The 13,007-nt window shown below is 37.8% G+C and overlaps 1 protein-coding gene across 7 annotated transcripts in view; it reads right to left on the bottom strand.

The window, feature by feature from the left end:
- MIPOL1 (mirror-image polydactyly 1) overlaps positions 1-13,007 on the bottom strand; it is a 186,719-nt gene that overhangs the window by 52,781 nt on the left and 120,931 nt on the right. The window lies entirely within an intron of this gene.

The following is a 13,007-nucleotide window of genomic DNA, read 5'->3' as shown; positions in this document are numbered from 1 at the left end:
GCAAGCACCACTTAGCAACATCTAAAACATCAGTTATCAACACTATTTGCATACTGAATCTAAAACACAGCACTGTACCAGCTACCAGGAAGCAAATGAGCACTACCCCAGCCTATTTAATTCTTATGAAATATTCTTTCTTTTTCTGGCATTGAATTTTTTCTAAATTTTTTTCCCTAGAAGAATCATGTTTTGAATGGCTTCTCCCATGTAAGTTTTTTGAATACCTAAGGTTAGAACTATTCAGTTCAGCCAAGTGGTTACCAGCAAACATATTTCATATCATATATATGCATTGCTATACTGCAAAACTGTTGACCAACATATAGAAAGTGAAGCAAGGCCCTTGGCCATGAACTACTGCCACATGACTCTGGTCTGCACATAGCTCCCTGGCTGTTAAGGGCAGTTCCCATGGTAGCAGCCCCTGGCTGATGTTAGCAGCAGAAGAGCTGCTGGATAACCAGGACCCTGAGCAGTGGCAGGCAATGAGCCAGCAGGGACTGCAGAGACTGGCACCGACAGCACACGCTGGGATCTGGGTGCACTCTTACCCAGGATCTGGTTTATGGAGGGGTGAGGGAATCCTTGAGCAATCACCATCATCTCCCATCTGTGAGCCCAACCGGACACTCCCCCTCCCATCCTTGATTCACACTGAAGAGAGTGTGACTCATGACCATAAGGGAAATTGCAGCATGTGGCTTGTAATTCAGGAAGGTAGCCAGCCCCAACAGGCCTTACAGTTAAAGAGGAGGCAGGGAGAAATAAATATTCATGCATATTTAATGTGGGTCTACAGCTTAATCACCATTAATTTTAAAAGTCCAGTTTCAATAGCACTTCAGGACTGCCTTGAGGGCCCAGGTATTACATAAATAAATCTGTGTGTGATTTATTGTTGTAACAACAAATAAGATCAGGCTTCCACAGCAATTCCTTGACACATGAGCCTGAGCATTGGGCTGCTTTCCAATGTTTTTAATTCATGGTGTAAGTTATTAATTGTACAAATTGTAGGGCCCTTAACCAAGAGGCACATGTGTGAGAAATGCCAACTGTGGATTCTGCCAACTCTTCAGGACAGTGTTGCGGAAAAGTTTCTTGGTAAATTAAAGACCTGTTATATGAGCTACAAACCCATGAAGGGGAATGCACATAGTTCAGCCTCTAAGTTTGCCAAACTCACTGTATAATCATGAACAACTCTGCCTGTATGCCTCAAAATCTCTCTCCTGAAACAGGGCTCCTGCTTGCTTCTGTTTCCTGTTTGTTTCTTTAGACTGTAAGTCTTCAAGGCAGGTGTTTTACTGTTTACTGTCAACTCCCAGTCATCTATGGGCAATTCATTCTGCAGGTTGATTAATCATGTCCTGGATACTTGGCTGATTCCTGGCAAATTTTATTGAACACTGCATTGCACAAATGCAGCTACACAAGTAGTCTCTGAACCGTGCTGCTCGGTGGGTCATGTTGCACCCAGGGTTTTGCACTGCCCAGGTACAGGACCCACTGCTGTAATTGCTCCTGCGAGAGACATCCATAAAGTTTTAACAGGAAGTTCCCTGGTGGATAAAAACTTTCTTACTATATGGGGGGGCGTTCCTTCAGCTTTAAAAGCAGAAAGCGTTAATGTTTAACCTCTGAGTGACAGTGGTTTTGAGCTTCTGATACTGAAAACAATGTACTGCATGCTGGCAAGCCCTAACTTCTGTCAAAAAGAGGTTAAAATCCTCTGCAGGTGAGCCTCTTGCCTGGTGTAGCTTGCTGCCTTGCAAGCAGAACTCACAGAACGCAAGATGTTAGCCAAACCAAGCTATTTTCTGTAATTATACTGTTCTGTAGGTGAAACAACATTCTTAAAAATTGGAAAACACACTTGAATCAAAGTAGGTGGTTTGTTCTAGAAGCCAGTAATTAACATCCTTGCCAATTTTCAGTGTACTGTGAAGTGTGATTGAAATGGTAGACTGGAAGGAAATGTTTGCAGCTGACACACCTACTCAGAGAGATTAACGGCTAGTCTCTTTGGAGAACTATCATAAAAAATACACCTAATGTTCCACTTGCTGTTCAGGACAAGAGTCAGAGGCATTAGAATCTTAAGACTATTATTTATGTCAGTTTTTCAGCAGAAAAAAACTGCACTGATTTGACTGGGTTTGCATCTGGGTTTGTACCAATAAAAATATCAGCAAAATCAGGTTCTTTGGATCTAAAAAAATCCCAACAAACCCAAGAGCTACAAAAAGTGAAGGCAAGAAAAATAGACATTTGTTAGCTTCCTCAATAACTTCCAGTGGAGTTGATACTAGGGAGCTTCATGAGACCAACAAAAATCCAAGCACAAGAGCCTCTGTGCACAGCATGCAGCCATGCGACAAAATGACCCATTGTTCACAGGCCTGAAGGGTGGTAAACACAAATAAAAGAGTCAAATATCCTCCCAAGGCAGAGATGTCTTCCTTCACTAGAAGCAGGAAAGCAAAACAGTGCTCATCACAAAGTTAAAAATACTCACTAAAATAATGGCATCTGCTCTACAATAAAGAATTTGGAAAACTCCTAAATGTATATTGAAATCCATCCATACTGCATATGGCAAAAATCCTGCATGAGCTCACCTCTAGTAATAACAATAGCTGCTTGAAAACTTTTTAACAAAATATTGTTCTTCTGGAAAACGTCAAGCTGTGGAAATCAGAACTTTTCACAGAAATTGATTTGTTTTGATTAAATTGTTTTGCAAGGTAGGGTAAAGAAGAAGCAAGAAGAATAATTACATGCAGGTTCCTCTAGTGGTGGTTTCCCATAAAAAGGTCACTTTAGAGGTGAGCTTGGTTACCTTTTGGTATAGGTGTCACTCTCAGCAAAGCTCCTTTTTAACCCTGAAAGGGTATTCTGATCACTTGGATACTGTGAAAAATATTTCTGAAGATTTTGTTTCATCCAGAAGTTCCTACACTTTCATATTTGGTTTAATGTTGATAGATCCTTTCCCATTCTCTGTCCCCCTATCTACCTTCCTGCAAATGAGAATTGTTGTTTCTTTATTTTCCCATTTTGCATTTTAGCAGTTATTTGGTGAAAATGTAAATTTTCTAATTAAATAAAAAATCGAATAGCTACCTATTGAACTTAAAATAGCTGATCTCAACTAACGAAAATCTTGCTAGTGATCTTTTTGCTGTTGCTTTTGCTTCAAAACATTTAAAAGAACAATATCATGTGTTTTCTTACCACAAAGTCTGGAAAAATACAAGACATAAGCAAAGGAAAACAGAGGGCAAAACTAATTTTTATCTCTCCCTAATTCCTCTAGGGCAAACATGAGCACCCTCAACTCTAATCTAAATTGAAAGAGGCAAGAAAACACAGCCTCCTATGCTGTCATATTCTCTCTGGAACCTCACTTTTGTGTGAGAGATGGCTTTTGTAAGACTTTTCAATATCCAATAGAGAGAAAAAAAATCCAATTAACTTGACTAATAAAGTTTCATAGCTTTATGTTTAATTGATTTATTTTCTCATGCATTTATAGACAACATATATATTCATATATATGTGTGTATATATATATATATAAAGCATTTTTTTTCCTTTCTGAGATAGGCTAAACAAACAACTCTTTCTGTTACCTCTCAGCCAAGCAGGCTCTTCATTACCCTGATCAATTTAAATGCATCTCTCCTCAGTACTCTGTACTCATGCCAGTGGAAACCCCTTACCTGACACATTCTTGTACTCTTTTTGCTCCCAGTCACTCTCCAGCCTGTTCTGCACACTGGTATTACCCAGTTGACAGTGGAAACTCTTATTCATCCTGAAAAGATAATACCTTACACTTGGCAGCGAAATTCCACCTCACTGCTTTTGTTTTTCCAGTACTTGAGGCCACCCCAACCTTTCTGCAAGACAGCTTGAACCTACTTTGTATTAATAATATCTCCATGCCTTATTAGAAACAACTCCCAGCTCTGTATCATCAAGCAATTTTGTTGGCACATTGCTGTTCTTCCTGCCAAAGGTTCTCAATGACAGCATTAAAGAAAACTGGTTCAGCACCAGCTGGTAAGAAACTGGAGAGAAATTCCACTAGTGAAATCCTTGGACCTTAACGTTTCTTCCTTCAAATCTGTTTGCTGCTGCCTTCCTGCTAACTAGTTCCTTATTGCCTTTGACTAATCCCTCATCTCCTTCATGGGTACATGACATTTTGCAGACAGACATGAGCTAAACGTGCCCATTCGTCCAAACAAGAGACGCTGGGTGAACCCAGTGAGCAGCAAGTAGCATTTCCCACATTAAGCTTGTGCCTGCTTGTAAAATAACAATATATGCATTCCCCACTGTAATTAATAATTTTCCATATGGCACAACCTATAAGCTTATGTGTCAGGTTATATTAAAAAAGTTTCCTTGTCTAAATAATCAGTTATCATATCAAAGAATTCTTGCATGATCATTCTTGTGTGAAAACTGTACTGCAATTCACTCTTGATGGATCCACGTTTAAAAAATATTTTCCTTCCAAACTTACTCTGAAGACTGGACAATAAAGACTAACTGGTCTACAGTTGTCAAAATTACATTTTTTTCCCTTCTAAATATAGATGCCGTCTCTGCTAATTCCCTGTCATATTACACTGCACACGACCTCATAAGATTTGTTAAAGAACTTTACTGTCATTCCTGGAACTTCAGGTATCAGCTCTTTCAGAACTGGGGATTAACCCAATGCAAGCACAATAATCTATTGAACAGCTGCCATGTACTCCGTTTGCATTCACTTTTCTTAACCCTTGTCCTCACAGCTGGCATCTTCATTGCTCAATGCTGAGAGAAACAAAAATTAAAATCACATGCTTTTAGACCTAATCCAGAATGACCCCTGACCTCCATGCCGTTCTCAGACCAGTGGCATATTTCCTCTTTCCTTGTTCTCATTTCACTATTGTTTGTTTCAATTTTCTTTCCAATGGCAAATGTAGCTTAACCTCAGGCAATTTCCATTTGTCTCCATATCTCCTGTTTTCTAAGACATAACTTCCTTGCTTAATAAGTACCCTTCTTGTGGGCAACTTATTTGTACTTTATTTGCATGGAAATTATAACTGACTCAATTAGAATGGGCACCCTTTCTACCCAGTACAATTTCCCCTGGCTTGACTGAGATACATGTTAATGCATGAGTTTAATGCACTATTCCTTCACTCAATAATAGTCACTACCAGCATTTTGCTTTCTGCTGACACAGGATATTCCCATGGATTAGAAGAAGGTTGTGTGAGAAATCTGAGGAGTCTCCAAGTTAATTTCTACAATTTATGGTCTCAGTCGTTTACGTTTGGTAGAGCTGCAAAGGGGAAAAGGGGAAAGAAAAATGGCAGTCAAGAGGAAAAAGGGCAGACTTTCCACTCTAGGTCCTACATTATCTGGAGTCTGAAATGGAATCTAGCCTCAAACAGACAACAGAGAATTGCTCCCATTTCTTGTAAGGAAGAAGTATGTTTCTGCTGATATTAGCAGGCTAGCTGGATAGGAAGAGCTCAGGTGTCTTCTCAGGGTAACAGGAGACTGGGAAGGCAAATAAAGATTTCTTTCATTCTGAACAAGAATGAACAAAAAAACCCCAACTCTGTAAAAAAAATTAGATTGAAGAAATATTTTAATCTTACACTATTTTTAATGCTTTTACATTTTACACATCATGTCAGTAAGAGAAATACATACTGCCTGTTAGAGCAGGTCATGTTGTGACACATATGAGATCCAACTGCTAACTGTTCTGTTATTTTTACATTAGCAGCGGCTACTTAGTGCAGATTACAACAGCTCATCTTATTTTCTATATCAAAGTGTCAACACATCAAACTGTTTCACCAACAATACAAGCAGGTAATGCTTTGATCTAGAAAAGAATACAAGCACTTGTCTCATTAATTAGGGGATCAGAGGTTTCCAGGGTCAAAAAAAGGACTCTAGCTAAGGAGAGGACAGAAAATGGCTAGCACTCTAATAACACACTAAGCAATCTCCTTTTTTTTTTTTTTTTTTTAATCACCCTGCTGAAGTGTCAAATTGTTTCATTACAATACAAAGGGGACACTTTGACCTAGAAAATTAGATAAAATGTTTCACTTGCATTTAAGTATCAGCTGGCCTTGATGATTTCAAAAATTAAAAGGTAAAATTAGAACTTACTGTAGTAGACGTTAAAAAATATTGACACATAATGAAATATGTAATTAGCAAGAATAAGTCCAAATTTAAAATATAAGAATTAAATCTTTTACTTCTGAAGTTTAAAATGTAGGTTTCAATATTCACTAAATAAAACTTCTAGGAGATAAACTGAGCTGGAAAAGTTTGGAATAGTAACTGAAATTATTAGAAATTCATGCAAAGTTGTTTCTCAACACACAATTCTCTAACAGAAATAGTTTTTCTAAACCTGTCTTAACAGTAAATGGAGCAACTGTATTACTGATCCCTGATGGATCTGCGCTGCTGCTGAGGATCACTACAGCAGGGAAAAAAACAATGAAGAACCAGCTGAGGGCTATCTGTGTGTGCGAATTTCAGGGTAAGGGTGGCAATTGTGGGAACTCTTAACAGCCTTTAAGTTGCAGCCCTTACCAACCCTCTGCCACAACCACACCCGGGTTGACATACCCTTTGGGCACAAAGGAAAGGTATCTCAACAGCAAACATGACCTTTATGAGTTTGCAGCAGGATGAAACAATTAATCATAATATTTTACTCTACAATCTAATACTACCGTTGGTCCAAATAAATAGCTGTAATTAAACGTTTTTTTATAAAAAGCATTATCTCACTGCATTGTGAAGAGACACTGGTTTAGATGGAAGTATTTCTGAGGAATGTCAGACAGGATTTCTGAAAGAAGAGAGAACTCCTCCCCAGCCTTGTGATTAGGTTATTTGTTTTGAATGCAGAAACCTAATGCTGACTCCCAGCTTTTTGCATTAACCCACTCTGGGCAGCCTGGTGGACCCCTCCCAGTGAGACTGCTTCCCTGTTCCAAAGTCATGTGAATTATCCATAGTTCTGGTGACTATCATTGTCTCTCTTCTCTCTCTGTGACTGATAAAAATATTTTTTTATTAAATGGCTAAGTATGTGAAAAGCAGATCCAAACAGGAATATGTCATGGAAAAGAAGATGAACTCCAGAATTCAGCCATCAAAATGTTTGAGGGTGCCAAACTTGGATCAGGGAGCTGAAATAAGGGCTTTGACATACATGATGTGAGAGCACCAACAGTGGCTTTTTAACCTGTATGATTTTCATTTATCTTAAAAAGAATATATTAATGATTTCTCTTACTGGAATTAAAAATTTTAACCCTGAAATCTTCTTTTTAAATTAAAAAATGGAATTGTCATTTTCAAGAAGTGTTGTGCTTCACCTCCATCTCATGTCACCTTCCTCAACTCTGCCTTTATGCTATCCCTAATTTAATATTTTTAAGGAGTTTTTTGGAAGACTTGTAAGAGATGTCACTATCTGACATTCAGACCCTTGTCTCCATCACAATAAATTCCCCAGTGAGAATACATTATCATACCAGATGAACATTGCTTGCATGGTTGTTAATTTCTAAGAGATCCTGTTGTGACTGGGATGTTAGCAACAGGTCACAACAAATTCTACACAGATTGTGCAATTAGAAGTAAAAAAAAAATCACCAAATAGCTTTTGACTGCTCTGAGAAAGAAAACAAAAGAATACAATAGCAATTTTGCTGAGACTAGATATGTATCTGGTTAATTTTATTACAATAAAAGCAAACAATATCATTATGCCTGACATATGATGCCTTATTCTTGTATGACGTGGTCACACCACATTGGGAAGAAGCTCACTGTACCAGCAGTATTTACCAAGCAGTTTGCCCCTTTACAAGCACGTATTACAGGCAGATTTGCCCACAGAAGTGGGCCCATCCCTGGAGGTGTTCAAGGCCAGGCTGGATGGAGCTCTGAGCAAACCTGGCCTAGTGAAAGGTGTCTCTGCTCATAGCAGATGGATTGGGCTTAGATGACCTTCAAAGTCCCTTCCAACCTATGATTCCATAATTTCATCAATTACCACATTATGTAAGAAAGTATCTATATGAAATGCTCATGGTAAGTTTCAGTGAGAATTAAGGATTTGCTCATCTAACCTTAGACATGATGAGACAAATTTTCTTCATTATGCAGTATTATTCTGTAATAAGCCATACTTTTTCCAAGTAGTATACTGATATACTGAAAATCGCAGGAAAAATTACCTATTCAAAGGACAATCCAAGCCACATGATAAGAGTGTGAGACTAATGCATGGAAGCATTTTATTTTAAAGAATGATTTAGGGAGTGAGGATGATTCATTTGGAATTCTGCCCTTGTGAAATTGACAAAAAACTGCAACTGACTTTCCAGGGTCAAGATTCCATTTATTGTTTCCATTCTTTTGCATACATAGGTTAAAAACCCCAGCGATACCATTGTACATGCCTACTGTGCATATGGATAACTACCTAATGACACTGTAAGTCATGTTTTAGGTAAGACATTTTCATCCATAGTGGATGATAAAATGGCCCCTGAAAAATTCCAAGGATGACAGCTCCAAAATACACACTCATAGCTGGACTGGGCTTTGCACTTAAGTAACGCCATGTGCAGAGACACTGACCTTTTGGTAGGAGGGATTTTATTAAGAACACAAGCTGGGGTTGCTTTAAAGAGCAAATAGATAGGACTGTATATACAGACAGGGAGATACTTGACTCACTACTAAATCACAATGTACACTGTGAAAAGAACATAAAGAGAAAACAATCAAGAATACTTAGTTTTAATAAAGAAAATCCCATTCACGACTGTGATTTCTGCACAGTAGTCATGGCTTTACAACCTACATGAAAATAACACATGTAAATTAATTTCTTTACTTCCCAGATTAAATACCATTTACAGCTGTGGACCTGTGGAAAGAAAACATGACTTCATGTTCTGTAATTCAGGTTTGGCCTTGGTGACATCACAAACTTTTTTTCTCATTTAAATAAAGAGTGGAAAAATGTCAGCAATACAGAGAAACTTGTCTTATTTGAAGGTAAAATAAAGGATATTGTTTTGGGCATGGTGTAACCATGTACCTCTTCATGGCTCTATAGCTAGCTGGACTGGAAAACAGATACACCCCTTGAAGACATACCAGGTTACCAAATATAAGTTTAAAACAAAGGATAAAAACCATCTCTAAATTACTTTAATAATAGGCATGTTTCCCTCAACTCTGAGAGGCCTGACTTCATACCATGAAGATGATTGCACTATACATGAAACTGTACTGGCAATCTTCTTAGGGAAAATCAAGAAAGAAACAACTGTGTAAGCTGGAGTGAGCTGAAGAAACCTTCCAGGTGGTGTCTGAGTCCTACTGGCAGGTTACTCTGGGAAAGCTTCAAATGTCAGCACCCAGGATAAACCCATTGTCCACAAAAATTACTTTGGCCACCTATGATTTGAAGTCAGTATCTGCCACAAACAGCAAATTGTCAGCACATGATCCAAAAGGTAATGTCATGTTGTCTCAGAAGCTTTGTGGTAACAAAGACCTATTCAATAAAAACAACTTTACCCTCAGCCCCAAAAGTGTCTTATCCAGTTTGGGGCGGAACTGAACTGGCAGAATAACAGAAAAAAGTTCATATTACAGCCAGACATGTTTTATCTGTGCAGCAGCCAGAAACTGTGGGCTCTCAGGGCTCTCCATCTGGCACTTTTTTGAAGCTCCACTAACAGACCCCAAACGAACCACAGCACCCAAATCTCTATTGCTAAAAAGAACAAACCAGAAACTATATTCTGACCTTGAAATCTACTGGCATGACTTTACTCATGTTAAAACATGGTCAAAAGATCTCTTCCATTCACCTTCCTAAAAGGAAGGGCTGCTAACCCCAGACTGTCAAAGGGCCATGGGCCCTAGCACACAGTATGGTTCAAAAGCATCATCTGGGAGAGGCGGTTAAAACCATGCCAGGGAGTTCTCTAGAAGAATGCATAAATGGCTGCATGTCACTGTGCAAGTCCATGCCCTGATCCTATTTTTGTTACTAGTCTATGTTCAGATAACTGGTCTTGTCAACTAATAAGGGCTTAATAAACTTGATTAAAGTTGATAAATCTGACTTTCTCTCACTCCCAGTAAGCTGGGGAGGCACTCAGCTGTTAAACAGGTGTCACTCACATCTCCATTTCAAGGATGCAGGAGTAATTCTTTCTCAAATCAAAGGCAAATCTTTCTAACCTTTCTTCATCACTCAACCTCTACTGCAGACTCCTTCTTATAGTAAAGTCCTTGGCTTTGACCACTCATTGAAGATGTCATTTCATTGCTGCTTGAACTTAGTTGCCCTTGTCACCTCTGATTCCAGTGTGACACCAGTCCAACAGAAACAGTTCAACTGAGACACTCTGCAACATTTCGCAAAGCTCTTTCCGTAAGAAAATATGTCATCGAAATAATTCATTCTTTGTAAGAGGGGAAAAACCAGCATGCAAGGCAGTAACTTTATGGAAAATGGATTTAACACTTTATGCTTCAAAGATTGACAATAGTCTCCAAAATAAAACCTCTCACATGAAAAGACAAGACATGAAACACAAGACAAGACAAGAATGACTGTTACCTCCTGATAGACAGTACTATTGCAGAAGGCAGCAGTGTCTAATCACATTATGAGAATTTAACTAAAATTCTTTCATAAAAGCATGAGTCAGTAGAGGACTATAAATATGAATTGGCCCAGTTACATCATATTACTCTTCCAGGATTCGGAAGGAAAGGCAGGAAAGAGATTGAGAGTTAATGTTTATTACTTCACCTTGTGGTCTTCACCTTATGACTAGAAGGTATATACTCAAATTAATCTGATATTTTTGTATACAAAGAAACACAGAATCAAGGTGCTGAGTTCAAAAGAAATTGTTACATCTAAGAAAAGAAAAAAAAATAATTGAATAAAAGTATCTGTTATCAGGAAATTTAGGAATGAGAAAGAATCCATGAGTATGCCCCACACTGACATGTCTAGAGCATAAATACTAAGACATTCTCAAATGCAAGTCTTTTAGTACTTCTCATTTGATATCTGAAGTTCTTATCAAACAATATAGCAAAATTTGAGTTCTTTCTCCAGCTGGATTATGTCATGCCTAGCAGTGTTGGGAAAAAGACAGGAGCTCCATGTCTGCACTTGAGGCTGGCAACATCATGACCTTGAGCTACTTGTGCAACTGGAGTGACCATGAAGTTCTGAGGCACTGTGAACAAGCCACCATCATGTCTCCTGTGATGCAAGGATCCTCAACAGATAGTTTAGAACAGTTTCAGTCTCTTCTGTTGCAATGCTAGCTGTGTAAAAGGGATCAGTCATATTGAGTCTGAGTAGTTGATTCTGAACAGAACAACTCCCTGAATCTTGCTTTCTCCACAATCTTACAGCAATGCTTTCTACCCAAGTAACCTCAGAGTAAGGACTTAAAGTAAGAAAAGCAAATAGAGGTAAGAGAACATACATTTAACTCTTTATAGAAAACATTTGTCTGGAAAGAGTACAGGGGAAGATTCAATAAAGGGCACTGTCCTATCAAATCAGCAGGCAATGAATCCATCCCTGGTTTGTTATGGATGCTATACTGTTAGAGAGATCTGTTGATACAGGTGAGTTACCTTCACTCAGGACTCATAGGTATGTTCTGATACTACAGATTTCTGCTCCTTTCTGTTAAAAATCTATTTACTAATTTTTATGGGGTAATCATATTACCTTCTACTGCATTTCTATTCAGTTAGATTCTAGTAGATCTTTGCATTGGGTAAAAACATTTTTTTCAGTTCCTATGCACATTTTGGTGCTTAGTTGCCTGAATTTCTGTTGCAACTCAGACTCAACTACATTTCAACTGGGAAAAAAAGTAATATTGTAATCTTTGCAGTAAGGGAAGTGAATGAAAAAAGAGATACATTACCATTATAATCTTCTTAAAAATTGTTAACGTGTGAAATAAAATAATATAATCCACTGAAAAGGTAAACATTTTTGTCAACTACCAAATTTTCCAGCAATTTTCCTCACTATAATCTAATACAGAATGTATATTTCTTTCTTATTTGTGCAAAACTGAAAACATAATTTTGATCAACAAAGATTGTTGTGTACAAAAAATCTTCACGATAAACCCAGACAGTAAACACTTATCTGTGTTACTATCTTAAAATTTTAACCAATGCTTTTGGTTTTAATAATTCAGAATATATATTCTACTTTTGCACCTATTAGACATTTCTCAACTTGAACACCTGTGGAACTAAACTCGTCTTGCCAGAATATTTTTAATTATGCAATCTGTATTCTGTCAATGGCAAGCACTCGAGCAGAATTTCTTTTATACCTCTCAACATACCCAGCAGACAATTAAGAACTCAGTGTACAGAAATATTTGCCAACTGAAATGTTAGTAAAGCAAGTTTAATCAAGTGATCTTGACTAAAGAATCACAATTTTCATCATCAGTTTATCACTTCAAAATACCATTTTAAATGCTATTTCTTAGAAATTTTTATTTACTCAAGTCTTTCACACAATCTGTAATACATGCCTGACTTGCATAATACTTCAGCCATAGATCCATTAATGCTTGAATACTTTCTTTTCATGGGTAGCACAATGAATGCCAAATTTGTCTCTGGCTTTTAAGAAAATTTGGTTTTTGCAGGGAAAATCCTGACCCATTGAAGCCAACAGAAGTTCACTGTTGACTTCAATGGGATTAACATTTCCCTGTATTTGTATACATGCATTCTCTCTATTTAGTGACAAGTATTCCAATTACATGTGCGCTGTACCCAAGAATAAGTCTAATTAAGAGAAACATCTTTGAATTAGTGTTTGATGACTGATACTATAAATGTAGATATTTAGA

This window comes from Motacilla alba, chromosome 5, assembly GCF_015832195.1.
Source record: "Motacilla alba alba isolate MOTALB_02 chromosome 5, Motacilla_alba_V1.0_pri, whole genome shotgun sequence".
Taxonomy (NCBI): domain Eukaryota; kingdom Metazoa; phylum Chordata; class Aves; order Passeriformes; family Motacillidae; genus Motacilla; species Motacilla alba.
This window is presented reverse-complemented; position numbering and strand designations above follow the sequence as displayed.